Here is a 13,033-nt window from a genome sequence, read left to right as displayed (position 1 = left end):
CCTTTGACAATTTATTTATTAATCCTTTCATAATTTTGTATTATTTTGTAACGAGCGATTACAATCATCTTTATTTATAAAGCACATTACTACAACAGCTCAAACAAAGTGCTGGACACAAAACATATAACAATCTTTAAAACAACTAAAACTACAGATAGTATTGTATGGTGCTATTATATAGTTACTGTGGTAGGACAAAGTTATTCGATAGAATATATGTATATACATATATATATATATATATATATATATATATATATATATATATATATACACACATATACATATATTTTTTTTTAAATCAGTTTTTTCCCTCAAAGTGAAACCCCAAAGCTTTCAGTCATTTTCAGTACAAAAAGAAAGAAACCCTTGATGTTTCACAAGGATCCATTTTTCCATCACTACCAGTTACCTACATTAGGCTGAAGGATGGCATTAAGTCCTTGACCTACAAGTCGATTTGAGTTTGTTGGTATGAGTCCAGCCTTCAAATTCAAATTCAAATTTTATTTATAAAGCACTTTTCATGCACAAGGCAACGCAAAGTGCTGTACACAATAAAAACAAATAATGCATGTTGAATACAAAATTTAAAAGCCTTCACATAAAAAATAACAAAAACTAAAAAGGCACCCCCCTCTAATTGTTCATACACAATCGCACACAAACTCACACACATACAAACCAATCTTCATGCACACTCGCCCCGCCCACCCATACCCCATTTTGTACAAACATGAAATTACTAAAAACTGTCTCTGAACTTAAAGTAAGTATAAAAGTAGTAATAAAATGCAAACATCTGCCTCGACACTGCTTCCTCACTCTAGTCACTTTCCCACTGTTACCATTACTTACTTTTCTACTTCACTTTCACTAATGGTAACAGTTGAGAGTTAAAAATCCATGGTTAGGGTTATAAGTATATACATTGGAATGAACTATGAAGTTTTATACTCGTTAGTTGCAACAGTAATTGCATAATGTGGTCGGTAAAATATAGTTACCTAAAAAACCTGATCATCTTACAATTTCTTGGTAGGATGGGACTAAAATACAGAAGCAGATATTAAACAGAAAATAAATGTAGTGGATCACAGTGACTTAATGAGTTTGAGAAACTGGCATTTTCAGTTAGGGATGGTTGGAAGTTTAACGTGGCATGGCACAGAGGCGGTAAGGTTCGGGACAGCGAGTGACTCCCATGTTGAACTCCAGACTGGGCTGCTCCCCAGGAGAAGCTGAGAAAGTGAACCTCTGAAGGAGGGAGGTGAAAAAGAGGAATAACTCCAGCCTGGCCAGCTGCTCCCCAAGGCACCCACGCTTACCTGAGAATAAATTAATTTTATTCACAATATATATAATATTAATAATAATGGCTAGCAGTATATATATAAAATCTAATGGATAGCAGTTTATACATATATATGTTAGTTTTTTTTTTTTTTTTTTTTTTTTTATAAAAGTGGTGTTTGTAAATTATGGAACCTTAATCTTTAAACTTTAGAATATCTGTTTGAAGACTGAATAACTGCAACGTCTTACTAACCTGCAGAAAAAGGAAGAAAGGCTTCTCTCTTCCTAAATTTACCATCCTGGTTCAAAAAGTGCTGAGGGTTGAATGAGTGTGGAGTCTCCCACATCAATTCATCATGTAGGACAGAGTCAAGTGTTGGGAATACTATGGTGCCATACGCGGTTTCAATAGGGTGGCAAGGGGGGCCGGTGCCACCCCCAAGGTTTGATTGGCTACCCCTGATGCCACCCCAAAGATCTTTGAAGCTCATTGGTTTGCATCCATTTGAGCTTCCAGAAATTTACCGGCCGGACAGGACTTGGACGCAACAGGTGCACAGGATCGGCGGGCGGCAGCAGTTTTTTTTTTATTTTTATCTACAGTTTACTCATGGTAAGTCAATTTTCCCAGTCTGTCCTTTGCTACTTTTTGGTTTGCTGCTGTAATAAATTTTTTTTGAATGTTTGCTTTACGTTTAAGCCTACTACAGTGCTTACGTTTTTGGCTAGTAACACTAGCTTGTACTGTAAAACTCGTTTGGATGCTGGGGTGTGTTGGTATCTATGTTTGCTGAATGGTAGACTCCTCGCTCCGTGGTAAAAGTCAGGCAAAAATCCAATTTGTCTGCGGGTCCACCAAAAATAGACCAAAGGCTTTTTTTAAAGCCCTAATTGATCATGGCAGAGGGTCGCAATGCGTCGGTTTTCACTGCTTTGCCATGATCAATTAAGGCTTTAAAAAAATTTTTTTTTTCCTCCGGAGTGCCTTGGGTTTGTTTTTGGTGAGCCTGTTGACAAATTAGATTTTAAAAAAGGCCCCTGTCTTCAGCTCTTTTTATAGTTTTTACTGATATGACTGCAGATACTTGGTTTATTTACAGTTTAGTACAATATTTTTTTACATTCAAGGGCCTTACAATGTTGCATTAAAATATTTTGAAGATATTTGAATGATTTTAGCATATATTGGTTGAATATTATTGCATATGAAAACGTGCATTTTTTCATGCACATTTTTAATGTGGCCACCTCTGGAAATCCCTAAGCCACCCCTTGGCCACCCCTGTGAAAAATTCCTAGAACCGCCACTGATGCTATTCTTGGTATAGCAGGGAGGGAGCTCAGTGAGTGTGGTGGAGTTGTAGCCTCTGTCGAAAAAAATTTAGCTGCATATGGTAATCACTCATATACTCATATAATAATCACATGTATATTCAGTTTTTTTTATTCATTTATTATTGTTAATCCATTCACTATTACATTTTCATGTTGTGTGTTCTCATTTTACAGAATACTGAAGTTAAAGTTTTCATTGTGTATGCGTGTGTGAGGTCAGACTGACCAGAGCTCTGATATGGCAGAGTTGAGACTGGTTTTTGCACCTGTTAGATAGCAATAGTTGTTTGGGATATCAGCTTCTTGTGGTATGTGGGCTTTGTCTGAAAACTGGAAGAAAGTGGTGCCACTCAGTCTTCTATTCCTCAATTTATTATTTTGCTGTTTGACCTTCAGCTGGGGACCAGCTGAATAAAACTGTTTTTTTCTGATGAATCCCCAGAGTTTCTCTCGACTCCACAAGAGTCAGGACGACCACTCTCAATTATTTGCAAGTAATTCTTTATTCAATACTTCTCCTGTAAATAAACCTTATATACTTTTACTCATTCCAGACTCTTGGTAATTTTTCTACAACACCTCTCACCTCTCACCCTGAAACCTGAGACTTGTTCATTGTCAGTTAATGTATCCTTTCCAATTATGGTAGTTAACTTCAGTCTCACTGGATGAGCCTTTACTTGCAAGCTATGACTGACTTCCTGATCGATAAAAACTGTGTCACTTTGGGTGTCAAGCAAAGCATAAACAAGCTTTTCCATTCCTGGATTTCTTCCAGAAGACACCCACACTGGAACAATCATGGAAGTGATGTCTGATGATTTCTTATTTTCCAAGGTGAGTGACAGTGTGGTAGCAGTCTCATCTGTTGTGCTCTGGCTTAAGACGGGTTTGACCTTGACAAAGTTGTCGTCATGGAGACAGGTTAGGTGTCTTCCTTTACAGGTGTCGCAGGAGTGCCTGTGGTGACAGTGTTTGACACTCAGGCCTGGCTTCAAACATCCAAAGCACAGCTTATGTTCTTTCGCATATTTTATCCTTTCATCATAAGACTTTCATTTGAATTGAGAATAACTGTGCAATTGATGTTTACTATCATTACAGAACATGCATGGTGGTTTTAAGCCTCCTTTTAACTGCACCTTATCTTCCGTTTGTGCAACTTCTTGTGTGTGAAGAATGTTAGACTTAGTTTTCTTCTCCTTAAAATGATGTGTTTCTGCAGTGTGATCAGAGTGTAGTGCATGGAACGAGGTTATGGGGTTACATGCAATTTCTGCTTATAACAGCATGAAGTCAACAAAGTCTCTGAAGTTTGGAAAGTCATGTTTGTCTTTCATTACCTGAGTGACTTGGCGGTTCCATCGTGATGCAGCCCAGTCTGGTAGTTTCTGAACCAGTTTCTGGTTTTCCCCACAGTCATTCAGGATTTTAAACCCTTTAACGTGGGGCATGGCTTCTTGACATGAATGCAAAAAATCAGCAAATGACCGGAATCCCTCTGCATCTTTAGACTGAGTTTTTGGCCTAGAAGAAAGTTTCTCTCTGAATGCCCATTGTATAACAAACGGCTGACCATGTCTGTGGTTGAGCCGGTTCCATACATCCTTGTAGTCTTCATCATTTCTGTAAAATATTCCATCAAGTATCTTGCGTGCTGGGCCTCTTACATATCTCTTCAGTTAATTTAGCTTGTCTGCTGATGAAATGTTTTTCTTGTCTATAAGTGATATGAATGATGCTTTCCACTCAATAAACTGGATTGGATCCCCTATAAATACAGATGGCTCTGGCATTGAGAGTCTGTTCAGCGTTATGCTATCTTGATGGGCTTGAGCAAAACAGGAGATATCTGCTTGAGGAGGTGGTGGAAGAGTGACTGGCGACAGGTTGGATGAAGTTGACATAGGTTTCTGAGGTTCCTATTGCCTGCTATTGAACACAGAAAACACGACCCTGCATCGACTACAGGGGCTTAAATGACATAACTGTAAAAAACCGCTATCCACTCCCTCTCATGAACACAGCATTTGAGCAGATTCAAGGGGCTACTGTTTTCACAAAGCTGGACCTCCGTAACGCCTATCACCTTGTTCGGATCAAGGAGGGAGACGAATGGAAAACTGCGTTTAATACCCCCAATGGGCATTACGAATACCTAGTGATGCCGTTCGGTCTAACCAACGCCCCTGCTATCTTCCAAGCTTTAGTTAATGGCGTCCTGAGAGATATGATTGGTTAGTTCATGTTCGTGTATCTGGATGATATCTTGGTTTTCTCCAAGGATCTCTCTTCTCACAGGCGGCATGTCTGAGCTGTTCTCTTCCGTCTATTGCAAAACAAGCTATACATCAAGGCAGAGAAGTGCGAGTTTCATCAGAACACCACTTTGCTCCTGGGGTACATCATCATCACAGAGGGCATGGTCATGGACCCATCCAAAGTCAAGGCGGTTGCGGACTGGCCCATTTCCCAATGTCGCAAACAGCTTCAGCGGTTCTTGGGTTTTGCTAACTTCTACCGTAGGTTCATCAGGAATTACAGCTCCATTGCATCACCGCTGCATGCCTTGACGTCATCCAAAGCTCGGTTTGTCTGGTCGGACCAGGCTGACCGCTCTTTTGTGTGTTTAAAACAACTGTTCACCACGGCCCCCGTTCTGTTCACTCCCGACACATCCCGACAGTTCATTGTGGAGGTTGACGCCTCCGACTCGGGAGTTGGGGCTGTTCTCAGCCAACGTTATTCTGATAACAAAATTCACCCCTGTGCCTTCTTTTCTAGGAGCTTGTCTGCTGCAGAGAGGAACTATGATGTGGGGAACCCCGAGTGGAGGCATTGGCTGGAGGGAGCGCCTGTTCCTTTCATTGTGTGGACCGACCATAAGAATTTGGAATATTTAAAGACGGCTAAGAGGCTGAATCCTAGACAAGCCAGGTGGGCTCTATTCTTTGGTCGTTTCAACTTTACGTTGTCTTACAGGCCGGGCAGTAAAAATGTGAAGCCCGACGCGCTTTCCCGGCTCCATGACCCGCCAGAGAAGGAACACATGGATGATTGGGAGGAGTTTATCTTGCCTTCATCTGTGCGTTTGGCAGCCACCAGGCTAGCCTTGGAGAACAAGGTCACCGACTCCCACTGGCTTCATCCCGTACCGGACAACTGCCCCCGGGATAGACCGTTTGTTCCAGGTCACCTGGTTCCTGAGGTATTGTCATTCTGCCACAGCTCTCGTCTGTACTGTCACCCAGGTTTCCACAAGACACTGTCTGTGGTCCGGGGCCGCTTCTGGTGGGAGACCCTGGTCAAGGACGTCAAGGACTTTGTGTTGTCGTGCCGACTCTGCTGTCAGGCCAAGCCTTCCCATCGACCCCCTGCAGGTTTGCTGCGACCCCTTCCCATCCCCAGTCGCCCTTGGTCTCATGTGTCCATGGACTTAATAACTGGTCTACCCTTCACCAACACTTACACTGTTTTGCTCACCATCATCGATCGCTTCTTAAAAATGACTCACCTGGTTCCTCTACCTAAACTACCCTCTTCCAGGGACCTCGGTGTTATCCTGTCCAGGGAGCTGCTCCATCTTCATGGCCTTCCCACCAGTATCATCTCAGATCGAGGGCCCCAAATGGTGTTTAAGTACTGGAAGGAGTTTTGTACCTTGCTGGGCATCCAGGTCGACCTGTCTTCGGGTTTTCATCCCCAGACCGATGGACAGACCGAACGTGTCAACCAGGAGGTGGAGACCAAGCTCCGGATGTTGTGTGAGCGGGACCCGGTATCTTGGTCGCAGAACCTCCCTTGGTGGAGTATGCCATCAACACTCTTCCCTCTGGTTCTACTGGGTTGTCTCCATTCTATGTGGTGTTTGGTTACCAGCCCCCTGTTTTCTGTGTCCAGGAGAGGGATGCCAGGGTGCCCTCTGCCCAAGCTGCTGCCCTTTCTGTGCCAGCGGGTTTGGAGACAGGCCCGCAGGTCCTTTTTAACCACCTCTGCCATTTATTCCAGGGCGGCTAACAAGAGGCGCACCCTGGCGCCTGAGTGCTCCTTGGGTCAACGGGTGTGGTTGTCTACCCGGGACCTACCTCTGAGGGTGGAGAATCGCAAATTGGCTCCTCGCTTCATTGGACCCTTCCCCATCGTCCGTATTATTAATCTAGTGTCAGTTCGTCTGGGCCTGCCCAGGACCCTCCGAATCCATCCCACTTTTCATGTCTCCCGGATCAAACCTGTGACTGAGTCTGACCTGGTTCCCGCCTCAGGGTCCCGCGCCCGGTTCTTCGAAGGGGGGCTGGTTTAAACTGTGCGGCGCCTCCTCCGTTCCAGGCATCGGGGTTGGGGCTTGCAGTATCTGGTCGACTGGGAGGGTTACGGGCCAGAGGAGCGCTCTTGGGTTCCCTCCCGGTTCATTGTGGATCGCACTCTTGTCCGGGCTTTCCATCGGGCCCATCCCTCGATGCCTTGGGGGGGGGGGGGGGGGGGGGGGGGGGGTACTGTCATGGTTGCAGAGAACTGCAATCAGGATGATCTCCTACACCTGCCCTGATTGTGATTCCCCTCACCTGCTCCCTGCCCTACTTATACACTCTTCACTCTGCTTCCCTGCCACATGGTCAACAGTACTAACCTTGTTGAGATCCAGCTATTTTCTTGTTCCAGACTTCCTTGTCATCAACCCTGTTACGTCCGTGGAGATTCTCTTGCCTGACCCCTGCCTGATCCCTTCAAGTGCCCACCTGGATATTGACCCTTGCCCGTATGACCACGGAGATTGCCTGTCCCTCTGGATTAGTACTGCACTGAGCCTCACTGAATGAACATTGCCTGCCCTGACTACGTCTTTTGGATTTGTGGACTTATACTCCTGTCTGAAGTTCATTTCAGGAGTCCTCACTCACAGACCTGGGATTGCCTGACTCCTCCAGCTAACCACAACTGGTTTCACTCCCTCCATCCCCTGGCCCTAAATAAACCTTATTCTGTTTAAACCATCTGTTCTACGTGTGGCTGAATTTCCGGGTCTTCAGGAGCAAACCTGACAGAATCCCATGGCAAAGTGACCCCAAACTTTTAAACGGTAGTGTATATATAATCATTTAGGATTATTTTCCAACCACATTTTTTCCTGGTAGACAATGGTTCCCCGTTATCCTTCCAGTTTTTAATAGTGCTTTGGGCAGTTCTTAAGCCAAGTCTCTGCTTGATGCATACTAATGATTTGACCCTTTTTAAACACACTAACATCTTTTCTACGACCACCGGATGTGTCTTTCAACATGGTTGCTTAAGAAATGAGTAGCTACTTGTTGCATCATTTGGCACATGATGATAGTAGTTAACCCCATAGTAGTTAGCCCCATGGGGTTAATTAACTTGTTGCCAGTTGAAAGATAATTGCCTATGAACTAATTGTCTATTAGGAAGCTTGTAGCTTAATTAGGTGGCAATGTTTTGTTTTTGACAATATACACACACACATATATATATATATATATATATATATATATATATATATATATATATATATATATATATATTGTTGCAAATATTTTATAAGCATTTTGATTCATTTACTCATTTATTATTCATTTACTCATTTAAGCATTCTTATTCATTCATTCATTTACATTTTATCCTTAGATTTTAGTAACGTGCATTAGGCTTTGCTTTTAATAGAACTACAGCTTAATTGTCATCATTGCTTTGCAGGTTACAGATAGTGTATTCACATAAACTCATATAAGGTTACTGAGTTCAACATAGCCACAATGCTTTGTATCACTATAAATGAGGAGGATAATTTAGTTAGGCGGGTCTTTTGGCTGAACCGAAGGGTCCCGACACTTTGTGTATTAGTGATCAGAAGCTAAGCTAACAGGCCTCCTTCTCGAGAAGATATGTATTGTTTTCTTATTACTGGCTTAACAAAGAATTGTCAATTCTACTCAAACTCTGGTGTTTTTGCCTTCTTTTAAAAATGTGGATTTTTGAACACTCTTCCTTCTTATGATTGATTTACAGGTGGTGAACAAATCTTTTAAAGCCAACAAAGAATATTTTAAAACTTCAATATATATATATATATATATATATTTGCATGGCCCTGTAAAGTGTTAATAATGAGCAGAAGTTGGTGTTCAAAGTGAGCCTTTGTAATTTAACAGTCAGCTATAAAATGTGTTAGTACATGTGTTATCTTGTCAACCTTCAAAACTTCACAACCAAAACCTCAGATTACTTACTAACAGATGCAAACTGCCTTAAGCATTGCTTGCATAGGGTCTGCATGCTGACTAAACTCTTGGTACATCATTAGTAGCAACACCTCAGATCCCAAGATTGTAGAGAATACTTTGCTACAACATTTCACACACCAGGCAGAGGAAGTGGTTTGTGATAGCAATCTGTTGATCCTGTTAGGTAAAAGAATGAAGGTTTTAAAACATGACAAAAGTTATTTTAGCCCAAAACTGAACCTAAGCAGACATGCAGACTGAAAACCACAAGAAAAATAAAATACAACAAATTACATCTTATGAATGCAAGAAGCTTATTTTGATTTATCATTAATTATCAAGAATTCATTTACAATAAAGTCAGAGATGAATCAGTGATCAAGGAGAACTAAAATGACTGAAATATAGTTTAGACAACTAGACTTGAGGTAGATTTAACAAAGTGAAACACTGAATGATGAGGTCCTAAAGGGGCCAAAGACAAAATCATGATAATGGTGTGATGCCTGAAAACTTCAGGGCCAAAACAGACATTTGTGCTATTTAATTGCTAGTTTGTTGAATTATCAAGAAATTTCTTCTTTTCAATTTTACAATTCATAATTTCTAACATTGCAATGCTGCTATAGGTGAACAGTTGCCTGCAGCTGCAACCAGCACAATTTCCAGAAGCAAGAGGCATGCATTTAGACATATGACATACAGTAGGTCATTATACCAGTACAGGAATTTGTACAAGGGTAGCAGCTATCACTATTTATATAGAATAATATATAACACCAAAGCCTAAATCTTGACAGGTAACTTCTTTAACAACTGAACTGCTGAAAAAATAAAGCAAACCAAGCAGCATGGTTTCTGCTTATCAGATCCCAGCAGCCAGCATTATAACATTGGCTGTCACTATTAACAGGTGGGTAATGAACTTGGAACAAGGACATTTTACTGATATGATATATTTTGATGGTGCTTTGCATTAGCTCTCTATGATTAATACTTATGTAGATTTTCCCTTATATAATGGCAGATTGAAGGAGTTAAAAGAGGTTTTAGCTTCAGCTTAAATTATAGTCGGTGTTCATGGCTTCCTGTTTTTTCATATTAGATTTGTTTGTGAAACTGTGAACCACAAGTTTAAACACAACACCAGTCTATAACATTTTCACCACCATGCAACGCAGTATGTATGAGGTTTTACTACTAAAATGACTTTTTATTTACTGCTTGCTACACTAAAAACCACTGCACTTCATTTAGAAAAAGGATCATGTTTTATCTTGTAGTCTGCTGTGGGTAGATGCACATGAACATTTGTATGTGCAAACGTCACTAACACTTTCTTCTCTCTAATACAAGGAACTATATAAAGAGTGAAAAGGTCCGAGACACTTTCCACTACTGCTCAGCAGCTCAGCTTGACTGTGATGTCAACATGTTTCTTCACGGTAACTTGCCAGTGCTGATCTTTGTGCTGACTCTTCTTGGTCAAGGTGAGTTTGTTCAGGTGTGTAAGCGTACAGTAGTTTTTGTGAAATGATATTGCTGTAAATTGTATTGTTTAAAATGGTCTTCCATTATCACAAAGATTTTAAAAACATTCAGAATTTATTTTGAATATCTTTTTTGACATAGCGAGTGTTGAACTTACTTGGATGGGTCTACTTGGTAAATCAAGCTGAAAATTTTTATTGAGTCTGGATTTCACAAAAAAACATCATTTCAGTTCATACAGGGAAAGTCTTTGGCGGCCATGAAGCTGTGCCACATAGCAGGCCGTACATGGCCCTTCTGGTGGCAACTGATGACTATCACACAAAGCAGTGTGATGGATTCCTTCTGAATGAAGATTTTGTGATGACTGCAGCCCAATGCCATGCCAAGTCAGTTAAGCACACTTTATATGTACCTACCAGAAATATCAGAAGTTAAGACTCATGCATTAAAGCTACGATAGCTTGCACACATGTTGGGGTCAGAGAATTGTTAAGAAGGACCTCAAGCAGACAGATCAGAGCAAGGATTTTATTTACAGAGATGGATGTGAGCAAAGATGGATCTTTGAAACTGATCTTACGACTTGGAGTAGTCCACTGGAGACTAAGGAATCGGGAAGATTTGCTAGGGAGTCGAGACCGGGAAGGGGAGAGCAGGGAAAGTCCAACAATGTAGAAACGAGGTCCGACGAGGAGTGAATGTGGAGTGGGAGTATAGTCCAAGGCTCAGATTGAATGCAGGTGCAGCTGATTAGTATTCTGGAGACTGACTCCGATGATGCGTGACAGGTGTGGTTGTGGCAGGGCCTGGTGCGGGTGTAACAAGAATAAGGGGATAATAAATACTTTTTACTTTGTGAATGCAAAACCACAGCACAGTCAAAGAAATTTGTTTACTCTGGAATTTCAGATCGTACAAAATTCTCCTTGGGGTTCACAATTTCTTTAAACAGACAGACGTTCAAACCTTGACTGCATGACAAGCATTTCCACATGAGAAATACAATGCAACCACCTTCCAAAATGACATCATGTTACTTAAGGTAACATTACCATTTGTTTAATTTAATTTTCATCTTGTCTTCTTTTTAAAAGTTAAATTAAGTAGCAAAATGTTGAAAATACCCATTATTTGTTGTTTTTAAACAAATCTTTTACCTTTGATTTTTCAGCTAACCTCCAAGGCAAAGTTCACCACTAAAGTAAAACCAATTGCTCTCGCAGACAAGGATAGTATCACTTTACCGACATCATGTTTAGTCTCCGGCTGGGGACAAACAAACAGGAAGAATCAATTAAATTCACATTTACTGATGGAAGTCAATGTAACACTGATCTACAACAAGATATGCAATGAGAACAATGTGTACTGCTCCGAGGGTGCTCATGGACCAGGAATGGTATGTATATATATGATTTTTAAAGTCTTATAATGGAAACGTTTTGGTCACCAGCAATAATTAATTTTATGTTCACCTAATATATACTCATTACATACTATTCATACTATTCATGTACTTTCAGGGAGACTCTGGTGGTCCATTAGTCTGCAATGATGGAAAGGCGTATGGGGTGGTGTCTGCAGGTACACGCTCACGTCCCTACGTCTATCAGTATACCAAGATACCTGACAACAGGAAGTGGATCGATCACATTATGAAACATAACTGAAGGAACTACGAGGCAACATTTTACACTGATCAGATCATGACATTTGTATTTCTGTAACTGAAATTATGGTGGAAAAGATTACTGAGATATAATGTGGTTGGCTGAAGTTCACAAAACATGTTCTGGCTTTTTATATGGTAGCAGCTTTTATGTTTGTTCTTAATGCTTTTTAACATCAGGTAACAAACATTAATATGCAATGGCTTTAGAAATAGAAAAAATATTTCAACCGAATACTGCTTGAAAGATGTGGTTAGATTTGGTCCAACTGTTAATGAACAGACTTAAAATAAATGACTCCTTCGTGTATCTACAGTGGAAATAAAAGAATAGCATTTTTTGTCTGCAATTAAGTGTTGTTCTCTATTTGAATAAATGTGCACATGACATTTTTCTGCTGGAAATATTATTTTTCTGAATTGATCAAGGATCTGACACATCAGCAAAAAATCCCTTTGATGGTTAATAATTTAAGAGTTTAGTATTATCTTTGTCTGCTCACTTCTTATTAAGGTAAAATAGGTTAACACACCATGTAATTTTACAGACGATCACTGTGACCTGGGTGTATTAGTTGTCATATCAGGGCAACAACTTAGAATTTGGTGGCAGTAAAAGCTGAACTCCAGCACCACCATGTGGTGGATTCCTATTTTGCATTTACATACTGGTCATGTGATTCTAACAATGAAGTTACTCACTGCTCAAACACTGTATATACTGGAGAGCTTTGATTGAGTCTGTTTTCAAATGATGGGAGGCTTCTCCACTTCATCTGCTTTTCTCTCTGATTTCTGCTTCTGGATACTAGAATTTCTTGAAATACACATTTTCCAATCAGAGCCATCCTTATCATCTTATATTGATGCCACCTGAAATCCAATGTATCAGTCTTTGTACACCATAGAGATACTAAGTGTTAGGTTGAAGCAAAATCTATTTTAGACCATGAAGGGAGTTGTGGAACTTTATTTTCTACCTACATTTGGAATTAGTGTA

General features: G+C 40.7%; 1 pseudogene; it reads left to right on the top strand.

Annotated features, from left to right (window-relative positions):
• Positions 1-10,230: 10,230 nt before the first annotated feature.
• On the top strand, positions 10,231-12,464 carry LOC121653525 (annotated as a pseudogene).
• Positions 12,465-13,033: the final 569 nt, after the last annotated feature.

This window comes from Melanotaenia boesemani, chromosome 14 (genome assembly GCF_017639745.1).
Source record: "Melanotaenia boesemani isolate fMelBoe1 chromosome 14, fMelBoe1.pri, whole genome shotgun sequence".
Classification (NCBI taxonomy): Eukaryota; Metazoa; Chordata; class Actinopteri; order Atheriniformes; family Melanotaeniidae; genus Melanotaenia; species Melanotaenia boesemani.
Note: the sequence above shows the minus strand (reverse complement) of the source record. Positions and strands in the feature narration are given on the sequence as shown.